Genomic DNA, 25,492 nt, shown 5'->3' with positions numbered 1-25,492 from the left:
TTATTAGCATTAACTTAGTTATCTTACACTGCTACTTTTTTGTTTTATGAATATTTACATTTTAAACATTTGTTTTTCTAGTGTTTTTCACCAGATAGAATAATTCTCTCTCTCTCCTGTTTTGTTTGCCAGTGACATAATGTAAATCTCAATCTAGTATGGTTTTGAAGTTAATTAATTAGAAAAAAAAGACTGACTGCACTTAACCCTTCTGGAAATCAGTAAGGTTGAAGAATAAATCTAGAATGTAATTACATGTGTCCATAACTGTTGAGAGCGATTTATAATAGACTTCAAGTTGAGCTTTGTGTGATCTTGTGCTTCAGCATTAAACCTGCCCAAAATATTGGGCGCACAGCCACTATCAAGGTTAAATCCAGATGAAAGCATTTGTTGTGTTGCAGTGCCTTGTTTAAATGGCAGAAGACCTGCTTAGGCATGCCCAGTGAATGCTAGAAGCTATATGTTCCTTCATTAGGCATTTGTGAGGCTGAAGCACAAAGAGTGATTGTTACCCAATAAGTGGTAGTCACATACTCTACCAATAGCCTTAGGAGAGTTGGTTACCATGGAATCCACCATCTGTTCACTCCCCGCTGGAATGTGATTATCCTTGCTGTGTTGGGGACTGGGCAAAAGCAGGGGAGCGTGTGCTGTCTGCAATTATCTGCAATGGAGTGTGTTAATGGAAGGCTTGAATTAGCAAGCTGGAAGAGCACATAAAGGGATTTTACCAAAAACTGTTAATGATTTCTAACCAAGAGGAGTAAATGCAGCTTTTCTAAGGTTAGTGCTAAATACGAAATGTGTCTATATACATACCGTTTGTGCAATATTGATGTGATATATGGGTTTGAGATCTACGGAGGAATATTAGTGGTCATTTAAGTCTAGCAATTTTTATCCATGAGGACCGGAAATATTTTTCAAGATTCTTTTGTCTCGTGTTAAGTAGCTGATTTTGGAAATCTGAAGTAATAGATGAGAACAATAATTAGCCAAAGTGAGGCAATTCATACCTCGTCTGTATGTGAAATACTGTTTATTGCCCCCATTGCACACTGAACTATTGGACTGACTGATTTTTACTCACCTTGTAATGTTAATTGCTTTTCCTTTGAGTGGTTAGTGGGGAGCTTGATGTTTTGGAAGGGGCTTTTGCTATGTGGGGAGGGGTATTCAAATGGACATACTGGTACAATAGATTAACTATCTAAGCCAACCATGTAAATGCTGTAGAACATGAAATGGTAGCTGAATGTAAGATCAATTCCCCCCCCCCCCTCACCACTATGTCACCCCCCAGCTGACGGATCAAATTTTAGAATTTTTATTTTGTAACATTGTGCAGTGACTTTGCACAAGTTCTCAGGGTGCTGGGGCTGTGCATGTGGAAGCAATACGGCAGTGCTTTCATGTCAGGGTATCAGTAAAAGCAAGTGTAAAATTAGGGGAACACTTTCATTTCTAAAGCTCCTTTATTTTTTTTTATCCATGGTGTCCTCCTTTTTAAATAGTGTTTTTTGTGGTGTTATAACAAATTATTGATTTAACCTTTTTCGTACAATTAAAATGACTATTTCCTTATGCAAGAGACTTTTTAAAAATATATTTCTTAAAGCACTACTGTACCAAATCAGAATTAATATATAGTTTCGCTTCTGCAAAGGTTTCTGACCATGTTTTGGTATTTTCATTGGAAATAAAACACTTAAGGTTGCATGCATATTTCCAAGACTTCCATTTTTATTTTGTAGGGGGGGGGGGCAGAAAGAGGTGTGCCAGGGATGGGAAGGCAACACCAAAGTCTTTTAATTTTGCTATGTCAGTCTTTCTAATTCCACTGATCTGTTTGTGTATTTAAAATGTCAGTAGGTCAGAATCTGAGGAAAGTTGGAAAATGACATGGCTAATAGGTCAGCTATGTGCAGAATAACAGCTGAAAATGTTATATTTGTAATCTACCAATGTGGTGCTTCTATGTCTTGTGGTGCTGAAAATTGAGTTCTTATCTCTAGAGCAGTTATGTTGGAAGCTCTACAACATATGGGTTTATATATAGAACCCATAGTTGCATGGCTACATATGTGCTCTAAATGTAGGAAGATAGTCCTGAAGTCCTTTTAAATGTCTAATGGAACAATGCCATGCTTACACATGGTGGAAGTGGGGAAGTAGTTTTGGTGAGGGCTGTACAGCCTTTTAGTAATTCAATCATTTTGCATTTGGACAGATCCCTTCTTCACAATCAAGTGTTTTTGCTTCAATTGAGCAGTGTCCTTTGTGTAAAACTTGTTTTATTGGACTTAAAGTTGTGGTAATTCAACTTGTTCATGTGTTCTATTATAGTTGGGTGCTATTGAAAAGAAAGTTCAGGGAGCAGACTGACTCATGTGGTTGGAAAGAGAGAACTTTCATCATTAGGCCATTATAGATTTGAGCTGGGTCAAAAGTAGCAATTGGCAGTTATATCATGGTTGTTTTGTGGCTTGTGTGAAATGAGTTTCTCAGTTTTTCCTACTGGACAGTGTCAATCATAGAATTGTCCATTACAGTAGACACTGTTAGTATCTCATTGACAAGTGTAGGCAGAGGCCAATAATGGAATGGACTTATAAGTGGCTTCTTGTGTGATCGCACTATATCAAGCGCTGCCCAGCTGATTAGAAAGAGTACCCACAGCTAGTTCTTTTGTTTCTACTTGTGCTGCACATTTGCACTTGCCTCAGTGCACATGAGAACTTATTCCATCCATAGATGGAAATGTTTAAAGGGAACACTTTTCACAACTGACATTCTCAGATGTATCTTTACATTTTAAATGACGGTGAACATGTTGTAAATGTTTAAATAGACTTACAACACATTTTTTTAAAAAAAAGTTGGAATGTATATGAGGCTGCAGAATGGTGTGTGTTTTGGTCACTTGGTCAGTCCTGATCTCCATATAGAGGGAGTTAAAGGCCAGTCAGTATTTAATCCATTAAAGCATCTGGTTATTCATAACATTTTTTTTCACTTTCTGGATGCTACGAATCACATTGAAATACTTTGTAAAAATATGTGGACATGACTTCTTATGGAATCTGTTACTTTAATTCGTTGTTGACAACATGTAAATGTTCCTTGCCTTCCTGCTTGATACAGTGGCAAATGAAGGCTACAGCAATGCCTTTGTGTGCAATGCACTGTCATGGGGGAAACCTGTCCTTGAATATTGGCACTCTCGGTCAGCAGGTTGCACTGAGCCACTTTGAGGAGTACCCAAATGCAGGTTTCTGTCACTCCTTGAATTCTTCCTGAAAAACTATCCTGGAGCAGCATTGTTATCTTTAGAAAAGATCTACCTGAGCGGAAGATCACCTCCTGAGCATCTTGCCGCAACCTCTTTCTCCCAGCCTCCGCTCAAAAACAACAAACTCTTATTACAGGATGTGTTTAATGAGCAATAAGACATAACCAACATACCATGGCCAGAAATATATGAACAGTGTAGGTACTTAACTGGGACATTTCTTGTGCCTCATTTGCAATATCTAGGTATATAAAACTATAGAGGATGCTTGGCATTGAATAACGGGTTTGGTTATTTAAATGTAAAGGAGTCTAAAGGGCTTGCCAGCAAACTGACCCAATTGTTTCCCATGAACAGACAAGTCTTTCTGCTCTTTCTTTGCCACATTATTCTGGAATGCTGTCTGACATGTTGTGGATTTATGCATTGCATCCAGGCTGCTGGCTTGCAGAGTTTGTAAACAAGTTTAGTTTTGATACATTTTTCTGCTGTTTTGAATTTAAAAAAATTAAACCAAACTCAGCTTGTGGCTTATCTCCTTGTGGATGCTTCTCAGTTTCAAGGTTAAAGTTGGCAATTCTCTCAACATTCACTGTTTTGGAAAGTCATAGTGTCTGTTTACAAGTCACTCGCTTTGCAACTTGTGTGAGATAATGGAGGCCAAGGGATGTTAGATGTGGGAGGAAAAACCTGCTGACATGCTTGTTGCTACTGCTAGCCTGTTTGTAAATTCTCTATATGAAATTACTTGTGCCTTTCATGCCTGTTTTATTTAAAAATATTGCTGATGTCTGCATTTTGCCCCCTCTGAAATTAGAAATTGCTATATAAGGATTTAGGCAATTTTGTGAAATAGCTTGATGCATTTGAAAGGAAATAATTTCTCTTGGTATGGTATATTTGCATAACTACAGCTAAATCTATAAGTGACAGTGAAGGATTAAAAATATCTATAATTTGTAATGGAATTTTTAGTCTTTTCCAAGGGGAGGGAGTTGTATTCAGTAGGGAAGAATGTAATACTTTTTGCTCCACCACCCACTCCCCATTAGCAACATATAACTGAAGATTTGGAGGACTTCAAAATTGATTTAATAAAAGGAATGAATCTCACAGCTTACCTTTGGGAATTGCTTTACCCTCTGTACTTGTTTTCCCATATGCAAAATGGGGTAAGTGGGTTGGTAGAAGAGGCAGGAATAGAATATTCAGGTGAGATTATAAAAACAATCATCATCACCATCCAGTTGCTCAGCTATATATAATTAACTAGCAGTTAAATGAAAGATTATACTACTTGGAAAGCCATGAAATGGAACAAAGTAGTGTGTGTTATGTAAGAAGTGAGTGAGCAAACTGCATACTTGAATACTTAAATATAAAAAATAGCCTAAATCCTGACCTTGTAAATGTTTAGGCATGATAGTAATAGGAGTAATTGCCCCTGAGTTCTCCAGAGGTGGTTATTCACCTGCCCAGGACCAGATTGCTGGTTAGTAAGGTCTATGTAGATAATTGAGACACACATTCATGTTCCATACTCATCAAATACTGTTGTTTAACGTGAGCGTTTTCATGCTGGGTCAACTGTCCTATATGTAATGAATGGTTGGAGTGGTCAATTACATTCTCTCAACTGAAAATTCAATTAAATTTGGCTTTGTTTTAAGAATGGAGATTGATATCATTAGTACGCTGTATATTTCAGACATAGTTTTTTTTTTTTTAATTGTGGGTTGTTTGTGAATGGCCTATGAATATTTCATTTTGACTTGTCCGTATTCGTGGCATGTAGTGGACTCATGGTATTTCTTCTCCCCTCACTGGCCAACTAAAATTTAGCCACGAAGATTATCCATTTGTGAAACTTCAGGGGTTCATGACCATGTTTATAAGTTCCTGATGGCTATCTTAATATTTGTAAGTGATTATATGACTGCAAGTAGCAGCAAATCTAAATGGAGCTGCTTTTTAATGACTCGAACTGTGGAAATAATAGAGTCGCAGTAATTTCTGTACTGGCTATTTTTGCTTCATACTGAAAACCTAGTCCTGAAAAGGGATCTTACAAGATCATGCCAGAGGGATCATCTTTCAAATGAAAAGTAATGTCCACAGTTTGTTTCTAATAGGATCTATCACTTGTAATTTTTAGCTTGTTCTCAGCAGACTTTTATACACGCTGATAGGCTATGGACCATGCTTTTTACTGATATCTAATGCTGAGATATCTAATCTTAAATTAAATAAAACAAGCACGGACAACTTCCCTTTATTTAGCAGTTTACATTTAACACAGTACTTTACAATATTGCTCTGTGTGTGTAGTGTCTGTCTCTGTCTTTCTCTCTGCTGTGACTGATTGCATACTTCCGCTTCCAAATGAGGTATGTGGTTGACCATTCGGTTCATAAGGCTGGTGTTTGTAACTCGGAAGTTCTACTGTATTCCTTCTTTTAATAAAGAAGACTGTGATGTTCCAGAAGGTGAATAAGAACATATTTATATGTATTTATAAGTAAAATGGCTTCTTGTTAGCTTCCTGCCTGGTGGTTGATCAGATTATAGTATTGGGATTGCCTTGGTTAGGACTCGTAATAATGAGCTTTCTGAGTAGGGTGATTTGACATGATAGTTTGTGTTCAGTATGATGAATAATATTTAAGTATCGAGAATTGCTGAAATATCCGAGGGTTTAATCTGGGTGATCGGACAGCACCCTTATTTTCTCAAAGCCCTTGTTTTATTACTTCAGACAAATGCAATTGCCAAGAAGGAATTACATATGATTTCGATTCAGATGCGAGTTTTCTGCACCAGTTTTCTTCCATGGCCATTGTGTATGTCATTTCTTGGAGTCCTATTTTGGTGTTATAATTGAACATTCACTATAAAATCCACATGACCCATTTGGTCCTGTTGTGACAGTTTTCCCTCTGTCTTTTCAGAGGTCTAAATTTTAATCTTGGGGAGTAGGTACTGCAGAAAAGCTTCTCTGTAGCTATGTATGGCTGGTGTATTGTAAAATTTGTCTTCCGGACAGGATAAAGCATTCACTTTCCTTAGTAAGGCTCATTGTGAGTGATTAACAAAAGATACTTGTATTACTGCAGTGATCTGTCCACCATGAACGTGCTTTTGCTAAATGCTCCTTTTCACCTGGTTCAAACTATTGTTGTTAGATGTCTTGCAAGCCAATTTTCCCTGTCAGACTGCTTGTGTTCAGCAAACCACATGCTGGATTCTAGAATGGTGATACGATTCTTGCTTGAGTTTTGATTTTTGCGATAAGCCTTTTGTATAAGCTAGTGCCAATACATACCTCAACTATGTCTTCCAAGCCTGCTGACTTGGTTTTACTTTTAGCCTTGCTGCAAAGTACCAGGTCATTAACTGAATATTTGATATTTCCACAAGTTGCAGGGATACTTTTTTCTCAGTACCATGTAGGGATAAAACTTTAGCTAGTAGGTAACTTAATCTTGTCTTCCTTCTGGTTTCCTTTTAATTCTAAAATGCTTTCTGTCTGGTACTTCACACAGAATTGAATTCACCTGAACTGAAAGCTGTTTCTGCCGTCTGCTGATGCTGAAGAAGTGAGTTTTGCCCACAGAAGCTCACGATACTATATATTTGTTAGTCTCTGACGTGCTATAGGACTCCTTGTTGCTTTTAAACTTACACCTGGAGTAGGGATGTAAGTGACTAGTTGACTACCCAATGCTTATTGGGTAGTGAAGTAGGAACTTGACTAGTTGCTTCCCCCCTCTTGCTGCCTCTGAGAGATGCAGCCAGGGGTAGGGGAGCAGGAGCCAGTGCTGGGAGAGCCGCCTGAAAAGCCAGTTCCCCCCCAGTATCCTTGATTAGTCGATAAGTGAAGCAGTCCCCCCCGCTGGCACAGTTTCCCCTCTGTGCCTCTTCCTTTGAAATGTACAAGAGCCCTGTGGCTCTTGTAAATTTCAAAGGGAGAGGAGCAGCAGTTGGGACCAGCATGAGCCTGAATGTTTCAATTTCCATTGAGCGAGAATTTCCATCGACTACTCGATTATCTGATTAATTGAATTTTAACATCCTTAACCTGGAGTATGGACAAAGCCAGCCCAAGCTACAGGCTGACCAGGCTACTGCCCGGGGCGCCCCATTGTAGGGAGCGCTGCGTAGGACTGCTGGGCTGGGCGGGGGTGGCGGCGAGTATGCTTCGCACGCCTGGGGGGCACAAATGGCACAGGCCAGCCCTGAGCGTGGACATTTGAATAAAGCAGCCTATAATCAGTTATGTAGTGGACTGAGGTAAATGCTAAGAGGAGACCCAAACAATTTGTGAAAATGCACTTGATCTAATTTAGATTTTTCAGTAAGGTATGTTAGTCTGCTGATCATGTTTCAATTTATTCAGATTCTTAAAACTTCAATGCAAATATTGCAAAATTCATTTATTTAAAAACTAGCTAGATGGAAGTGGTCGAGCTCAGTTTCAGAAGAGGCTAAAACTTATTTTGGGTTTTAGGTCAGAAAGCAAAAAATGAAATTTAAATAACCATGTATCTTATGGTAAACCTATTTTGTTCTGCTACCTTCTACTTGAGGAGCTCTATGGCATTTGAAGAACACATATGGGAAAAGATCATGGTTAAAATTAACTATGAAAAGCCATCACTGAGTCACTGATGTAGACAGTAATACAGGTTGTACCTCCCTAAATTGGGACTTTCTGTTCCAGCAATCTCTATAGTCCAGCAGGACCATGGATGTTCCTGGACCAGAGAGCCCAGGGGCAGGGAGGTCTGGTGGCACAGCTGGCTGCCAGTAGTGGAGTAGCAGGAGAGGGAGGGGGTGAGAATAGGCTGGTAGCACAGCTGAGAGCCTTGAAGTCAGTGGCATCAAAGCCAGGACCTGAGCCAGAAAGAGCTGTCAGTGGAGAGAGGTGTTGAGGCAGGGGACCTCCCCTGGTTCAGCAAATTGCCTGATTCGGGACCAGGGGCATCCAGCCTGTAACTTAAAAGAAATTACAATGTAATTACGCTGAAGCAATACCTGAAAACTATTTGGCTACGTCTACACTGCAGGCTTCTTGCACAAGAACTCTTGTGAGCAAGAGTTCGTCCACACTGCAATGTGCTTTTGCGCAAGAGTGTCCATGGCAGTGTGGATGCTCTCTTGTGCAAGAAAGCTCTGATGGCCATTTTAACCATAGGGGTTTCTTGCGCAAGAAACCCCTGTTGCCTGTACACACTGCCTTCTTGCACAAGAGGGCTTATTCCTCGTGAGCAGAGGACTAACTCTTGCGCAAGAAGCCCTCTTTTCTGATGCGTTCTTGCGCAAGTAAATTTACAATAAAGTGTGTGCAGTGCAGACACTGCAAGTTTTTGCGCAAGAACAAGTGTTCTTGCGCAAAAAGCCTGCAGTGTAGACATAGCCTTTGTGTGTAACCAGCAATGTAATATGAGTCTTTTCTCTATAAATCAGAACGCCTGGAAATGTGGGCTTGTACCTTCATCATGACAAGACTCAGCTGGTACCGCAATGATGTAACAATCTTTAGTAAGTGTTCTCGTCTTCCTTTAGATAGATTTTACCCTTGACTGTGCCTTATGAACTTCATCTCAATCATTTTTAATTAGAAATGTAAGTTCAACTGGGGTAGATGGGGATAACTGTTGAAGCAATTGTGTGTGTTAGGATAGGATGGCAGATGCCAGGACCCTGTGCAGAAATGCTGCCGTTTTGGCTGGCTGACTCGGGTTCCAGATTTTGTGAGTCTTAATAGTGCCAAGCGAGAAGAACAAAATAATTGGTACATCTGAGACAGGAGGCAATACGGGCATAGACAGACCTCCATAAGTATGTCGAGGTATAAGAAAAGCTAAACTTAGGAAAATAGTCAAGATGAGGCTTTTTATATTTGTTTAATCAGGCATTTAATGTTTAAGTGCTATGCCAGATCGTGGCCTAACTTCACTCCAAAGTATGTGCTGCCCTTGTGGGTATGTCTACACAACTAAGAAAAACCCACAGCTGGCCCATGTCCACCAACTCCAGGTCTTGATGTTGAGGCTGTGGGTCTGTTTCATTGCTATGTAGACTTCAGCTCTAGAACCCTGCAGGGCAGGACTATCTCAGAGCTCTGCCTATACTCCAAACCTGTAAGTCTGTGCAGCAATGCAATAGCTCTATGAGACTGAGTCCAGCCAGGGGTTATTCTTGCTTATGTAGAAATAGCCTTAAAGTCATCTGTGCTTGGCAATACATGGAAATATTAGTATTGCCATCTGTTCTGTGGAACTATATAGATGTGCTGATATGCCTAGAAAAGAATCTATTTGTCATAACCACTTTTTAAAAAAAATCTCATTTTGTTGTCTGTATTGTGACATACATTCGCAGACAGGTGTTTGGACATGAATTCCATTTTTCGGTTATTTTGATAATGTTTGTGTTTTTCTGTTATTTTTATAAATACAATATGCAGAAAGTTGAGAAATTTGTGTGTGTGCGCGCGCGCATACGGAATTCCTTCTGGAGTAACTAAGATGGGAGCAACTTAGGAACCTCTTATGTTGTCCTTTTAACATGGTAAGAATCACTTTCAATAAAAATAGGGTTGCCAGATGGTTTCAACAGAAATACCGGACACACTTTACATTACATCACAATCTATAGTACATCTTATTTAGAAAATACCGGACATTTCTATTTTTTTCAATTTGTTTCCCTGAACAGAAAGTTCAGATACTGGACTTTCCAGTTCAAAACTGGACACCTGGCAACCCTAAATAAAAAGCGTCTCGCCTTATGGATGCATATGTATTGTAGCTCACATTGTGGATTACCAAACTACAAATAGATACTGCAGAATGGTTGATTTTGGGGTAAAGGTTGATTGGTCACAGTTTTTTATTGAAGAAAAATGTTTTTCTAGCCAAGCAATAACTTCATTAAAACACATACTATGATTGTAGGAGTTAATTGGGGAGCCATCTTTCTGATTTCTGAAGATTGGGCATGCCTGCCCTGCCTCTTTCCCCCAGACCCTTCTCTCCATGGTGCCTCCTCGCTTGGCTTCTCCTTTAGGTAGTATTTATTCTTTGCCTTTTGGAAAGCTTTTTTCCCTCCTTGTACTCGATTCTTTTCTACACCAATATTCTCCACAGGAAAATCATGTAGACAAAACCTCTAGCCTTAGGACATTCATTAAATGGTTCATCTATTCTCTCAGTAGGCTTTCCCCACACACCTTCTCAGGGAAATTTTATATTTTATTTTTGAGAGAGAATCAGACACAAATGAAGCAACCCTAATGGGCAGACTTATTGTGGAATTATATTAATATGTAGATGCACATTGGGGAAATATTAATATTTGCAATTGTGTCCTAATACTTAGGCATTGTCTATATTAGACAAGTTTTACAGTCTTAACTAAATTAATTTGAAATCTGTGTAGTTAAATAAGTGATGCCCCCTAATGTAGATGCTCTTAAACCCATTTAATCCTTGTTTTGCATATACTAATGAATTATCAAATTGATTTTAAGTGAGAGTAAAATAGGTGTAAGTACATCTACATAGATGAGAGATATACCCCCCCCCCCATATATCCAAAAAGAAAGTTTAAAAATCTTCCTATAAATTAACCAGTGCGTACTACTGCAGGGGTGGACAATTTTTGTAGGGGGCCATTCCAAGAATTTGGTAAGTAGTCAAGGGCTACACTCTTTCATGTTAATGGAGGAGGTGCGGGGTCTGGAATGGAGGCTGGGAGTAGAAGGGAGCTCAGGGAAGAGGATTGGAGAGTGGGAGGGAGTTGGTCTGGGAGGGAGTTTGGCTGAAGGAGGGGGTTGTAATCTGGGGCAGGGGATTAGGGTGCGGGTCTGGAATGCATGGTCCGGGAGGGAGTAAGGGTTCAGGAGAGGATTCTGATTTTTTTGGGGAGGGATGTAGGAGAGGTAAAAGGGTCTGGAAAGGATTTGTGACTGGGGCAGAGGTGCAGGAGTTTGGGGAGAACATAAGAATAGCCATACTGTGCCAAACCAAAGATCCATCTAGCCCTGTATCCTGTCTTAAGCATCTGGCATTGGCCACTGTTGGCAGAGGGGGATGAACAAAGCCAGTAATCAAGTCATCCATCCCCTTCTTTACTTATTCCAGCTTCTGGCAAACAGAGGCTAAGAACTCCATTCCTGCTCATCCTAGCTAATAGCTATTGATAGATAAATTAATGGAAAATAGGTCTAATTCTTGTTTGAACCCTGTTTGTCTTGATCTTCACGACATTTTCTGAGAGGGAGTGTCACAGGTTGACTGTGCATTGTGTGGAAAAAATACTTCCTTTGGTGGTTTTTAAATTGTTACCTGTTAATTTCATATGGTGATCTCACACTGTGTTACGCAAAGGAATAAAGAACACTGCCTTATTTACTTTCTCCACTCATGCCTTGATTTTCATAGACCTTGATCATCTAGCTCCAAAGCTGAAAACTTTGTTTTATTAACCTTGCCATTTATGGAAGCTGTTCTTTGCCCTTAATTTTTGTTGCACTTTTCTGTATCTTTTTCAATTCCGTTATCTCTTGATGTGTGGCAACCTTATTTGCATGTGGTATTTTAAAATGTGGCATAGCATGGATTTGGATAGAGGCATTATGATATTTCTTCTCTATCTGTCAAAGCAGGTCTATCAATTTTCTGAAATTATAGTTAGGTTAAAGAGGAAACCTAATAAATGTTGAGCCGTTAAATTTATTAGGAGAAACTATTGCTGTTAAAGCCTGCAAGTTTGATTAAAATTTTAAACCCGTGATGATAAAGGCAAAGTCTGTCCTTGCAGGAGGGGATTAGCAAATGAACCACAAGTTCCTATTTTTTGTAGCGGATGTGAAAATGTTAAAACAGCAGAAAACACTTTTTGTAGTAATAAAACCCACACAGTAAATGTTGCACAAGTGATTATTTATTTCCACAAAAATAGAACAAAAAGCTAGTGATTGATTGTTCAAGAATATGTAGCATAATTGCTGGATTTTTTGTAAAAGCAGTAAAACATGGTTTTTATATTTGTACCATGGCTGTGCTCAGGACCCTGTTGTGCGAGGTGCTATATAAATACAAACTAAAAGACAGCTCTTTAATGCAGTGACTTTCCATCTAGGTCAATTGTACAATGCAAGTGGCTTTCTCCATGCAGCGTTTAATAAGCTCTGTTGACGGTTTGAAAGATGGCCAAAGTCTACACTGCCACTGTACTGGAGCTTTCTGGTTCAGGTGTGTGGAAAAAATACCCCTCCCCCTCCCTTCCCCCGGTCCCCTGAGTGCAGCAAGTTACAGCGCAGTAAAGTGCCATGGTGTGAACCATGTTACAGCACTGGAAGCAGTTCCCTGCACCATTAGCTACTCTCCTCAAAGATGGTTTATGTAGAATGATGGGAGAGCTCTCTACCAGGCTCTTGCAGAGGCCACACTTTCAGTTTCAAGTGCTGTTGCAGTTGCTTTTTCAACTGTTAAGTATAGACAAAGCCTCAAAATATAGTATTGGCTCAGTAGTGACTCTTGTGCGGCTGAAAAAGCTAACTGCTGAATTTTTGCTTTTTGTTTTCTCCTTCCTAAACAAGTCCCATGTATTTGCATCCAAATTCTCTTTTCTCCCTTCCTCATCCCAAAATATACATGAGGTTTGGAATTCAGAGTTGTAGTTCGGATTCATTGCTAATAGTAGCACAGTTTATTATATGTGCTAAGTTCTTAGAAATCTGTTTGAATGGCCATTAAGGTTCCCATTTGTATAGGAATGTAGGAATTGTCTTGTTGTCAGCGTTAATGTAGCTGGAAATTGGTTATGGTAATGCCCAGAGGCCGATAGTCCATCTAGTCCATTATTCAATGGTGGCCTGTACCAGAGGCTTCTTTAAACAGTTAAAAGAATCTGTTTAAAGGATGGATGTGGAAGAGTCTGCCCTAGGGGGAAAGAACAGGTTAGGGAAAGCTTCATAGGGGTAGCCAAGTTAGTCTGTAAGAAGTGGGTTGTACCCACGAAAGCTCATAATACCATCTACATGTTTTGTTAGCCTTTAAGGTACTGCTAGACTTTTTGTTGTGTTTTAAGATTTTCCGGGTTAGGGAAAGGTGAAAAATCATTACCTTTTTGTTATTATTTTAGCACTACAGATTATACCTAGAGGCTGAGATATCAGGGCTCTATGGTACAAAAAAGTGAGAGATTGTCCATGCCCCAAAGAGCTTACGATGTAAATACACAAAGTTTAAGGGTCGGAGGGGAAACAACGGTGGGCCAAGATTACATAGCAGCAGGTCATTGGCAGAGATGGGAGGAGGTGCTAGGTTTCCCAACACACACTCTGGTTTCCTAACCACTGGCCACAATACCTTTTCACATGTGGATACCTGACACAGATCCAAGTGTGTTTTTGCTGTTGCCCTATTTTAAAATTGCTCACAGCTTTTGTTAATATTGTGTTTTTATGGTTCGAATGACTTCCTTTGAGAATTATTGCAGTAAAGTTCATTTGGCAGTTGCTAAAATCCATTTGCGTGCTTGTGTATGCACACAACTTAACATAGTATGGTTAGATTTCTTAGTCAGACTTCGAGTCTCCATTAATCTACTGCATACTCTATTAAATGCCAGTTGCTATATTACACTACTAGCTTGAAAGAATCTTCCTATGTTGGGACCATATTCCCTTTAAAGTACAAGTACCCCATAATGGTCAGGAGATAGGGATCCCATTTAATTAGTTAACTGTTAAAATTTTATGGGGGCTGCTTTGGCTGGGCTGGTGCAGCCCCCTCCCATGCCTCAATATGGAGGAATGGAGAAGTCATTTAAGCTTCATACTGAATCTCATCAATAGAGATCTAAGACACTAGTCAAGTAGTCAAGATAAGCCTAGGTTTATTGGGTGGACTAGTTGACTACTTGCTTCCCCCCCTTGCTGCCTCTGTATCAAGCAGCACGGGGGGAGGGAGCAGGAGCCAGTGGTGGGGGGGAGCCGACTTAAAAGCTGTTTTCCCCCAGCTCTGTCTTAGCAGTGCATGGGGGAGGAGAGGAGGCAGAGCTGCAGCAGGAGTAGCTCCTGGATCAGGCGCAAGCTTGGACAGAGCTCACCCCCACCCCACCCTATCGACTAATTGCGTAGTTAATAAAAATTATATCGACTACACTCTTAGCCAATTACCTGCTCCTTAACATCCTTACTCATCAACTCCTGGCTTTGGTGAGCCATGAAAGATATGTTTCCAGTGCTATGGGCCTTCCAGGGAGAATGTCATCTTGCTATTGATTTATGGAGTAGCTCAAAATTCAAGAAAACAGCAGTGGCCCATCAGTTAAGTTTCAACAGGGGCATAATCCTTAGTCATGGTGGGATATGGGAAGATGCAAAATAATGCCCCTTGTCTATCTTATATCCATCAGATCCTGGGAAGGGTTGGTAGCCAGTTCACCTGCTATGGTGAATTAGAGCCAGCAGTAGGCTTACCGGTATATCAGCTTCATAAGGGCCATTATGTCAGTGAAGACTGCAGAAGCAGTGTGCTCTGGCCCTGCTTTGTTCTGCTCCTGGAATGCTCCATGGCACACCCCCTGTGCAGTGGAGAGTCTGGGAGGAGGTGGCATGAAGCCAACCATGTCAGCCTTCACTGCTTGGGGTGCCTCTCTGCAATGGGAAGCCCTGAATGTCTCCCATTCGACCACTGAAGAAACAGTGGAAAGGGGATTTCAGAGAGTAGGGTCTATCCCTGGGAAGCCAACACTTTCAATGCAGAGCACTCGTGTGTTCAGTGCTCATAGCAGCGCTCTCCATTGGAGAGACATGCTACTGCATTTTCCACCTGTGCAGAGCTGCACTTCAGTTTGGGCGCTCTCCAGCTTTTGTCTGTGGAACAAAATCATTGTCTCACGCCATAGCATCAAGCCGCTGTCGTTTCCAACGCAAACTTCTTGACCATGAGTGGGCATTATAATGTGTTACGTTTCAAAATAGCCTACAATAATTATTCACACTGTAAATGCACAGAGCCTTTGTCCAGGTGAGTCACGGTCAATTGAACTAATCTGTAGCTGATGGAATTACCCTAGATGTATGCATCAGTACAAAATTCAAATAGTTATTTTCACTCTGTTGTGAAACTTCCACATAGATTTTTGTAATCGACCTCAAAATCATGTGACATACTCACTGCAGCTTCATCAAAGAGCACAAGTGCACCAGGCTCTTAGATGAAGCTAGTATGTGCCTCCTGCTGCTCTAATTCACTGTGGGGACTGAACTAGTGGAATCTTTAGTATTATCTCCATTATGTACCTGGTGTTAGCTGAGACTAGAGGATGACTAGTCATATCTGTTGATTCATCATGTTGCAATGTAAATGTTCTGCTTGATTTGACTTTTATACTGAACACCCATGATGCATGTTCTTGACCCCACCAAACACTGTTTTACTGGATGTATCTCACATAATTTGAATAATATGGATTAAAATAATCCTTTTTAGAAACATTCTCCATTAACCACTAATGAGAAGATTTGAACCAGAATTACTGAGATTTCATTTCATGACACTCTCTTTTCTGTGTAGGTAGAGAGATTTAATCAAATTTTATCACCCATTCTTTAGGTTTTCTTATATTGGTAATGACACTCTAGTGACAAATTTTGGGAGAAGCTATTTTCTAATAGCATGAGAGATCTGTGATATCTTAGCATTGCTAACAAGGAAACCATGTAGGAAATGTAGTTGATGACATGGCCTATACAGCCCTAAGAAATAGTGATGTTATCCCATTTACTTGGTAGGCACATTACTCTGAAGATGTTAATGCTGTAGCTGCATCTACTGTCAATTTACTTCTAATAAAGTCATACCAATGCTTTACTACATTGATTTTTTTTCAAAAGCAGCATAATCCGTTTCATCACTTGTACCATCCTTAGCTAGAATAAGGAATGCTGAATGGAACACAAGAGAAATAAGTTAATGGGATGTCTGTTATAGCTGTTTTAAATCCCTCAAATCCCTTTATCTGCTGTCTAATCATATGGGATCATAAATTATCTTTTCTACATTTGTAAGACCAGCCATGTATTTTGAAATGTGTAAAATAATTCGAGAGCAACAATGGCCATAGCTTCACTAGGCGGAAGATTGACACTGTCGCAATCAATTTTTCCAGAGTTAGATTTAGTGGGTCTAGTAAAGACTCACTAAATGGAAGTCAGAGGGTGTCCCTGTCAGTAGCTAGTACTCTTGCTGCTGCAAGAAGTAAGGAAAGCCGATGGGAGCAATTTGCTCCTATTGGCCTCCCACTGTGGGGACGGCAGGGAAACTCGAATTAAGGTACATAGACTCCAGCTATGTAGTTAACATAGCTGGAGTTGCTTATCTTAATTTGACAATCCCCTTTAATGTAGACCTGACCTCAGTTCCCTCTTTTAGTATCAGCCTGATATTAGAACTGATTTTGCTGGGAGTAAAATAATACAGGTCTGTTCCCATACAGTTTTTACTTCTGTCTATCCCTTGTAGATACTATCCATGCGGTACATAAAATGCATTTCTGATAGCTGGTAAAATTAAGAAATTTCCCAATAATGTACGTCTAGTTTCTCACAAGCTTTCTCAGGCTTGTGCAGTCTTAATCATCTATTGACTTTTTGAAGGTCAGGTTGCCCTAAAGAGATTTTCTAGGAAAGAAAATATTCATTGGCTCTGAGATGACTCAGCTGTTTCTGTCCCCAACCCTCTTACAGAGTCTTTGATAGTCATGCTGCATCCCTACAGTGGTCCCCAATCTTTTGGGGCTGCTGGGCGCCCAGGGGTGGGGCCACACATGCGCCTGGGCGTGGAGCCACCCATACACTGCGTGCCTGGAGCTGGTGCCACCCATGCGCCGCACTCCCGGGGCTGGTGCTGCAACTGTGCTTCATGCCCAGGGGTGGGGCCACCCATACGCCACGGGCCTGGGGCCGGAACAGCCCATATCCCGTGTGCCTGGGAGCGGGGCTGCCACCGCCTGGGAGCTGCGTGCCCGGAGCTGGCGCCTGTGCCACGTGCCCAGGAGCCGGCAGTGCCCATGAGTCGCGCGCCTGGTGGCGGGGGCCGCCCATGTGCTGCGCAGCCGGGGCTGGCGCCGCCCCTATGCTGTGCACCTGGGGTCAGCACCGCCCATGTGCTGTGCACCCGGGACTGGCGCTGCCCATGCACCCAGGGGCTGGGGCTGTCCATGCGCTGCACACCCGGGGGCGGGGCCGGCCACGATCACTTGGTGGGCGCACAGAAATGGCCTGGCGGGCGCCATGGCACCCGCGGGCACTGCGTTGGGGATCACTGCCTTATCTAATAGGCAGACTGCTAGTCTGTCTTTGCAGACCGTTTCACTGAGCAGATCTCTCTATTCTGCAACTCTTTTCTCATATGTGTCTACATTGGCATCCCTTTCCGGAAAAAGGATGCTAATGAGACACTTCGGAATTGCAAATCCGTGGGGGATTTAACTATCCCCCGCGGCATTTGCATTTACATGGCTGCCGCTTTTTTCCGGCGTGGGGTTTTTGCCGGAGAAAAGCGCCAGTGAAGACGCAATTTTCCGGAAAATAAGCCCTTTTCCGGGAGATCCCTTATTTCTACTTGAAAGGACCCAGCGGATTTGCAATTCCGAAGTGTCTCATTAGCATCCCTTTTCCGGAAAGGGATGCCAATGTAGACACAGCCATACAGAATAGAAGCTTTTTATATAAATATATGGCCTCTTCCATGAAGGAAATGAGACTATATTGATGATGATGATGATACCTTTCTTTAAAATCAGTCACTGTCTGTGATACTTGTATGTGGAGCCATTACTGTATTATCTGAGCACCTTTTACTTTTTAATGTATTTATCCTCTAAACACCACTTTGAGGTAGGGAAGAGCTATTACCCTTATTTTCTAGATGGGGAGCTGGGTCACAGCTGAGCCCAACATGGAATAACCAGCTTGGGCTGCAACTTCAAAGCACTATTATTCTAGGAATGTCAACAGCCATTAAAATTGTTAACCCGTTAAACTATTAAAATTACACCATTGAACTGGTTAACTGAGGGCAGGAGGTCAGAAGGCAGCTGGGGCCAGTGTCCTGCCTCTCTGCAAGGGCCACTCTACTGGGGCCAAGGTCTTGCCTGCACTCTGCCGGGGCTGGGGTCCTGTCAGTCTGACACAGGCATGGCAGCCAGGGCTGCTTACAACATGGCACAGCTGGTCATCCAACTGGTTACCCAATAAGTCTAATGCGTACTGGCTAACCGGTTAATCTTTTTACATCCCTATTGGGAAGATTTTTTTCCCTTGTTTCCTGAGAGTCTCTGAAAACAAGGCTGATTTTTTTTTTCTGTAGGAGGGATGGAAGGAGGACAGGCTGAGCAAGGAGTGTGAAGAAGCCGGACACAGCTGGCTTTTAGCTTCTGCAGTACAGGCTGATATACTAAGCTCCAGAAGTCCCAAGCGCCAGCAAATTGCACTTGCAGAAAATGGCACTGGAAACAAATTGCTTTTGTGCTGCTCTTGCATCTCTTGTCCTCTGGAGGACAGGCTCTTTGGGCTAGGGCAGTGGTCACCAGCCAGTAGGTCTATTGAAATCAAGATGAATAATATCAAGGAATGAACACAGGTTTCCTAAGCACTAAGCCACCCTTCATCTCTGGATGTGGTGCTAAATTTGTGATATGTACTTGGTAGTGTGTGTGTTAAATTTCAGTGTAATTTCCAGCAGTGTTTGTCTGTTTGAGAGTAGGGATTGTTACCAGATTTGCCCAATACTCTAGGATATGCTCATTTATTAGGGTTACTCTTATGGGACTGGGGGGAGGTTAACAACTCTAGCAGTGTACTGCTTTTGTTTACTTGTGCGCTCATATGGAGCTGAATTCTCCTTGCTGCCAATTCCCCCTCCCACTGGAGCTCTCCTGCAGGAACTAGGTTCCTCAGGATGGGGTTCTCCCACCTTAGCGACACTCACATCCACTAACAGAGCACGCCTGAGAGAACTGTGTAATCAGCACTCACAAGCTGACCTCTCATGTCCCTGGATTCAGCAGGCTGGGTTAACAGCAATGCCACACTGCACCGTCATGAGCCTTTGGACTCAGTGGGCTGGATTAAACAGCACTTTAAGATGCCATCCTCATAAGCCCCCAGGTTCAGCACCGCCTATCCCCACTTTCACACCACAATCATTCACTGGTAAACCACACGATGAGCAAACCCCACAGGATTTTGGGCACTACAGGGACCTTTAGCTTGGGTACAAGAGGCGTTGTTACAGAGCGAATGGGGAAGCCAAAACAACACCCCTTGAGGGAGAGTGAGGAAAAGAGAAAGAAAGAGAGAGAAGCAACCAGCTTAACAATGAAAGTTATTTATTTTTGGGTAGTGATAGGAAGCCAAACACAGATAACAGTTACAATATTAAATCTAATTTGAAACTGATTACAAATGTTAGGGCTAGGTAACCATATAACAGTTTACATAGGGTAGACTCAGGAGGCTAGGCTTAGAAAGAGGTAGTGGAGGGGGAAGAGGAAGTGGGGGAGAGACAGACAGACAGACAGACACTTCACCACTCTATGGAGCTTGCACTGATCGGGGTTCGCAGATGGTGATGGGAGCTGGGGGTCCAGAAGGCAGGAGACAAGCAGAGCAGAGCCCCCAGCACGATCAGACAGGAGATGAAGAAGTCTCAATGGAACTGATGCAGTTTAAATCCAGGTCTCAGAACAGTTTTTCTTGAGTAAGGGTAGGAGTTTTTATAGGGACAGGACAATAGTTCAAAGAGAATACTGGATTGTTTCTGGGTAAACAGAGGCGAGACAATAGAGACTGATCACCCCTGGTTATGGGTGATGATCTTTGAAGAGCTCACAATGCAACTAGGCAGTTTCACTATTTTGGATGTCAATAGGATCCATTACTAGAATTGGTTTGATAATGACTAATTAGGCCTGGGTTCATTAGCATCTGGAGCAGATATTTCCCATCAGGCAGTGCTTCTCTGCTTTTGGTATCCCATAGTTCAGTGTGGTTCCTGCTTTGGAAAAGCTGGAATCCATTCTGTATGCTAATAGAGATGTGTCTCTGTTCTATCTTCAATGCAGATGAGGCTGGGGTGTTTCCTTAATTCTATCACCCTTGTCTGAAGCAGTTTAGGTGTGTCTTCCCTGGCCTTTTCATTGCTTTGTCTTTGATTCTAGCAGAGGCCATGGGGAGGGGGATGGTTTTTCATGTGTCACTCCCTGGCTTCCCAAGAGCACAGGGCTGGTAGATAACAGGATGTAAGCGACTAGTTGACTTTCTAATAAGCAAAACTTATCAGATAGTCAATACATTAGTCGACTAGTCGCTTCCCCCTTCTTGCTGCCTCTATCACAGAGGTAGCAAGGGCAGGAAGAGGAGGGGATGCTAGAGGAAGCCGTCTTAAAAGCCGGTTCCCTCCAGCTCCATAGGACAGGGCAGGGGTGCAGGGCGGCACTTGCTCTTTGAAATGCACCTTGTACATTTCAAAGGCGGAATGCGCACTAGTCCTTATCAACTAATTGAACAGTTGATGGAAATCCCATCAACTGTTTGATTAGTTAATTAATGGATATTTAACAAACTTAGGGTTGGAGAATTTACAGCTTTCCCTCTTTGCAGTTCTTCTCATATTGAAATTTATACAGTGTTCACTCCAAGAATTCATCAGCATACTGATATTCCCTTTAAGATATTTGTAATGGGTTCCAAACTTACTTGCTGAGTTGGAGTGAGCAGAGCTCCATTTGATAGCATGTTTTTTTTAATCTTGTTTTCACTTGCCCCCAGAAAACACAATTTCTGTGGAGGGGTTAATTTCAAAACAAAGAAACAGGTGCAATTTACAATTATTTTTGAAGGAAGCATGTACTCCTCTTCACTGAAATTCAGTTATCCTGCTTGCTCACCTCGTAGGGTCGCGAGGTGAAAGAGTAAGAGTGAGATCATCCCTAAATATTTTGAACTAGAGAGAAACTAGGATTTCATGGTGAAACCTCAAGGCCTTATTCTAGTTTCAGATATCTATGAATAAGACTTGCATTGTCACACTAAAGGCAAAATATGTATAAAAGTTTTAAAATAACAACAGCAAAACCGTTAAGTTTTATTGGGGGTTGGCAAAACTGTTTGCTGACATGACCCAATGTCTGTACCCTAAAGAAAATAATGAAGGGCCCAGTTCCCAAGAGCGGACTCTTCAATATAAAGATAGTAAACCAGTTATCAATACCTTGATGATGATGATAGCTTGTTCTGCACATAAAAAACACTAAACAGGGCTGTGAGCGATTACAGGTTTTAGGGAATTGGCTTCCTTAATTTTTTTTTAAATGTTACTTGTTGGGGATTAGTTACTCTTGGTGTTTTTTGATGTTGAGAATATTTTTTGAAGCAGGTTACATATCCTTTTGGATCTAATATTGCATCTGTTATGGAGGCAAAACACTATTTGGATGGCTTTTAAGTGGTTTCCTTACTAAAATTGCCTATGGGTAGTAATAGGAAATGTGTGTGGGGTTTTCTAATAAGCAAATATTGTAGTATACTGTGCCTTTAAATCTGCACGTTCATTATCAAGTAGTCCTATCTATTAAGCAAGGGAGGTGGTAGACAGAGGGAAGTTATGGTATGAACTCAGATTAATTTGGATACAGACTTGGGGAGTGTAGCTTAATGCTAACCACATCACCTGCTTCATAACACATTCAGACCTTAGAAGAAGATGGTGACTAAAACACGTTTCAGGTGGGGAAGGGAAATTTATAGCAGACTGTCCAGGAGAGGATGATTAGCTAGTAATAAAGGCACTTAGCTCTTGTGATGCTTCTTCTGTGGCTGCTTCTCCGAGCTCTGGCTTGGAGTGTTTTCCCGTCATACACAGGTTTTACAGTTTGGTTCAGTAGCTCTCAGCACCCCCATATAAAAATTATTTCAGCACCTTGCGTAGGTTAAATTACTTAAGTTTGTACTTGATTTCCACTCTTCCTCTAGCACCTCAGCAAAGAAATTATACTATCTTAGACTCCCTCTTCAGCTCTGCTCTTTTTTTTAATTCTTCCTTGTCCAAATCCCATTGCCAAATGCACTGTAAGATTTAAAAAACAGTCATCACCGTAATTCATCTATTATTCAGCTCATGCTGAAAAATTTACCAGCATCTGAGCTAGGGATGTAAGAGTGTAGCTGTGTAAACAGATAAGTATGAGCTTATTGGTTACCCAAACTGCTATATGGCTTCATGCGACTCCTGGTCCAGCTCCTGGGGAGCCAGTTGCCATCTCACATTGCTGCCTCTGTATCAGAAGCAGCAGTGCGAGGCAGCAGCTGGCCCCCAGGGAGCAGGGTGGCAGGCAGGGTAGCAGCTGGTGCATGCTGGGAGCTATCAACTCATAGGGGCATGGCCAAACAGAATTATGGATTCGCTTCAAGACAGAGCCGATTAGGAATAGTTCGTTTTATTAATCTCGATACGTCACTACTATTACAGGGTTAATGCTGCCCTATGGTTACACAGCTACTGCAAAGTGATGCATCAATAAGCACAGGCCGAGCAATGCATAAGAGAGCAATAGGCACTTAAAAATGCTTACGCCCCTTCAGTCTGCAGGGAGTCCCATTCCTGTCACCTTGCACCAGGCCGCAGTGGACATGGCTACAGCTGGGGGAATCCAGGGCCCCCTCCAAGGTGTAGGTCCCTGGTGAGACTCACTGGGCACAGGACTCCATACACTAGTTATACTACAGTTGTTTATTGGGTGTGCGCATACTAGCTCAACACCATTCTTATCACTCTTAGGAGCTGAGACTGAGGTCAGACTTGTTTACCACTTCTTAGTTTCCCAGCTCAAGTGCATGTGTTAAAGCTGATAAGGACCAGCTGCTGTTTGAGCTTGCAGGGTCCCAGGCTATGTACAACTATGATGGAAACGTCCATCCTAGCCTGGTGAGTTGTAATTCCCCCACATGACTTTTTATATGACAGGAGCCACCTTAAAAGCCAGCTTCCAGGGCGCTGGCAGCTGACCCACATGTAACTGCTGAAATTTTCAGTTGTTAACATAGTTAGCAAATTACACTAACTTTAACATCCCTGATCTGAGCCCCGAAGAACCCCCTAGTTCAGGCCCCCAACCCACCAAACCAGGAGCCTGAGGCAGGCTCTCTGCCTGCCACAGCCCCAAGTCCCTTTGTGAGGGGAGAGACTTTGCGCCCTGCCCCCACCCCCAACCCAATCATTGCCACTACCTCCCCTGGCGCATGGCTCAGGGAAGCACAGGTAGGGAGCAGCCAGCCATTTGGAGCAGCCTGGGGCTGTCAGGCAGAGAATCTGTCTCAGGGTCCCACTGGGCTGCTGGCCAGGGGCTGATGAGGTAAGAGCCTCATTTGGCACCCAAACACCCTTCTTCAGGTCACCACCCAAACCCTCTCACCCCCTTTGCTCAGGTCACAACTCCCTCCCAGATCCTGCACCCTCCCCCCTTTACCCTTCTATCACAGGCCTGAATCCTCTCCTATACCCCTACCTCCTCCTGGATTCTGCGCCCCAATCTCCTGCCCCAGTTCACAACTTCCTCCTTCACCCCAGACCTCACATCCCCTCTTGCACCTTACTCTGAGCTCTCTTCTGCACCCAACCTTGCGAACAGGAACAGCTAACAGGGAGTTTGGAGGGGGAGGTTAGAGGGCACTAGTGACTTCTGTCCTTCTTTAAAACATAACTCTTTTATAATAATCTATATTCCAGAGGTTTAAAAAGAATCCCAGTTTATACTTAAACTTATTTATTAGAAAAATGGAGACAGAAGCCCGGCAGCAGAGTGGGGGCTATCCTGTTTATTGTGTCGAGTGTAACATGTATGATTACCTGCCCTGTGGGCGGGTGGCATATGTGTGCACCCATTGCAAGGAGCTCCTGACCCTCAGAGACCGAGTTTGGGCTTTGGAGGCCACGGTGGCTGAACTGGAGGAGCTAAAGGAGGTAGAGAGCTATGTTGATGAGACTTTCCGGGACACTGTAGTACTGTCCCACCTCCAGTCTGAGAGCCCCAGTGCTCTTAAGGAGGATGAAAGTCTCAAGGGAACGGAGCATTCAATGGGAGCAGAGGGAAACCATCCCGTAGTTGGGTCCCTCTTCCCAGAGGATGTTGGAGTATCCTCTCGCACTGAGGATACCTCTGAGGGGGAGGGAATGCCAGTTAGGAAGAGGCAGGTGTTAGTAGTGGGTGATTCGATCGTTAGAAACATAGATAGTTGGCTTTGTGATGACCAGGAGAACCGTATGGTCACTTGCCTGCCTGGTGCGAAGGTTGCGGATCTCTCGAGGCATCTAGATAGACTTATGTGTAGTGCTGGGGAGGAGCCGGTGGTCGTGGTACATGTAGGTACCAATGACGAAGGGAAGGGTAGGAGAGATGTCCTGGAGGCCAAATTTAGGCTGCTAGGAAAGCGATTGCCACCATAGAGGTCCTGGATTTCATTCTCGGAAATGCTTCCAGTTCCACGCACAGGACCAGGTAGGCAGGCAGAGCTTCAGAGTCTCAATGCGTGGATGAGACGATGGTGTAGGGAAGAGGGGTTTAGATTTATTAGGAACTGGGGACACTTTTGGCAGAGGGGGAGCCTATACAGGAAGGATGGGCTCCACCTAAACCAGGGTGGAACCAGACTGCTGGCACTAAACATTAAAAAGGCTGTAGAGCAGTTTTTAAACTAAGGGTACGTCTAGACTACTGCGTTTTGTCGATGGAAGTTTTGTCGACAGATACTGTCGACAAAACTTCCGTCGACAATTTGCGTCCAGACACATGGAGTTCTGTCGACAAAGCAAGCCGCTTTGTCGACAGAACTCCGTAGTCTGGACGCAGTGTTACAGGCAATAACACCTTCTGTCGACAGAGTTCTGTCGACAGAAAGTGTTATGCCTCGTAAAATGAGGTATACCAGCGTCGACAAAACCGCGGAGTTCTGTCGACGTTATGTCGACAGAACTCCGCGGTAGTGTAGACGCTGGTATTGTTTTGTCGACAAAAGTCCACTTTTGTCGACAAAACTAGGTAGTCTAGACACACCCTAAGATATGGGGGAAGGCCGATTGGTGCGGAGATGCATGTAAATCGGACGGAGTATTCTCTTAG

At 42.6% G+C, this 25,492-nt stretch overlaps 1 protein-coding gene and 1 long non-coding RNA gene across 7 annotated transcripts in view; both read left to right on the top strand.

Moving 5' to 3' along the window:
- FGD4 (FYVE, RhoGEF and PH domain containing 4) overlaps window positions 1-25,492 on the top strand; it is a 180,247-nt gene that overhangs the window by 63,482 nt on the left and 91,273 nt on the right. The window contains exon 1 of one of the 6 annotated variants that reach the window (XM_006114389.5): window positions 17-786. The exons of the other annotated variants lie outside the window; for them this stretch is intronic. The gene's annotated coding sequence lies outside the window, so the exon portion shown is untranslated. Of the gene's footprint in view, window positions 1-16; window positions 787-25,492 lie in introns of those variants that run through there. 6 annotated transcript variants of the gene reach the window in all.
- Window positions 799-13,354, top strand: LOC149525616 (uncharacterized). Its single transcript, XR_016350690.1, has 2 exons — window positions 799-6,891; window positions 8,762-13,354. It is a non-coding gene; the product is annotated as an uncharacterized LOC149525616 (long non-coding RNA).

This window comes from Pelodiscus sinensis, chromosome 1, assembly GCF_052426305.1.
Source record: "Pelodiscus sinensis isolate ZL-2025 chromosome 1, ASM5242630v1, whole genome shotgun sequence".
NCBI classification, from domain to species: Eukaryota; Metazoa; Chordata; order Testudines; family Trionychidae; genus Pelodiscus; species Pelodiscus sinensis.
The sequence above is the reverse complement of the archived record's forward strand: the minus strand, read 5'-3'. Positions and strand labels throughout refer to the sequence as shown.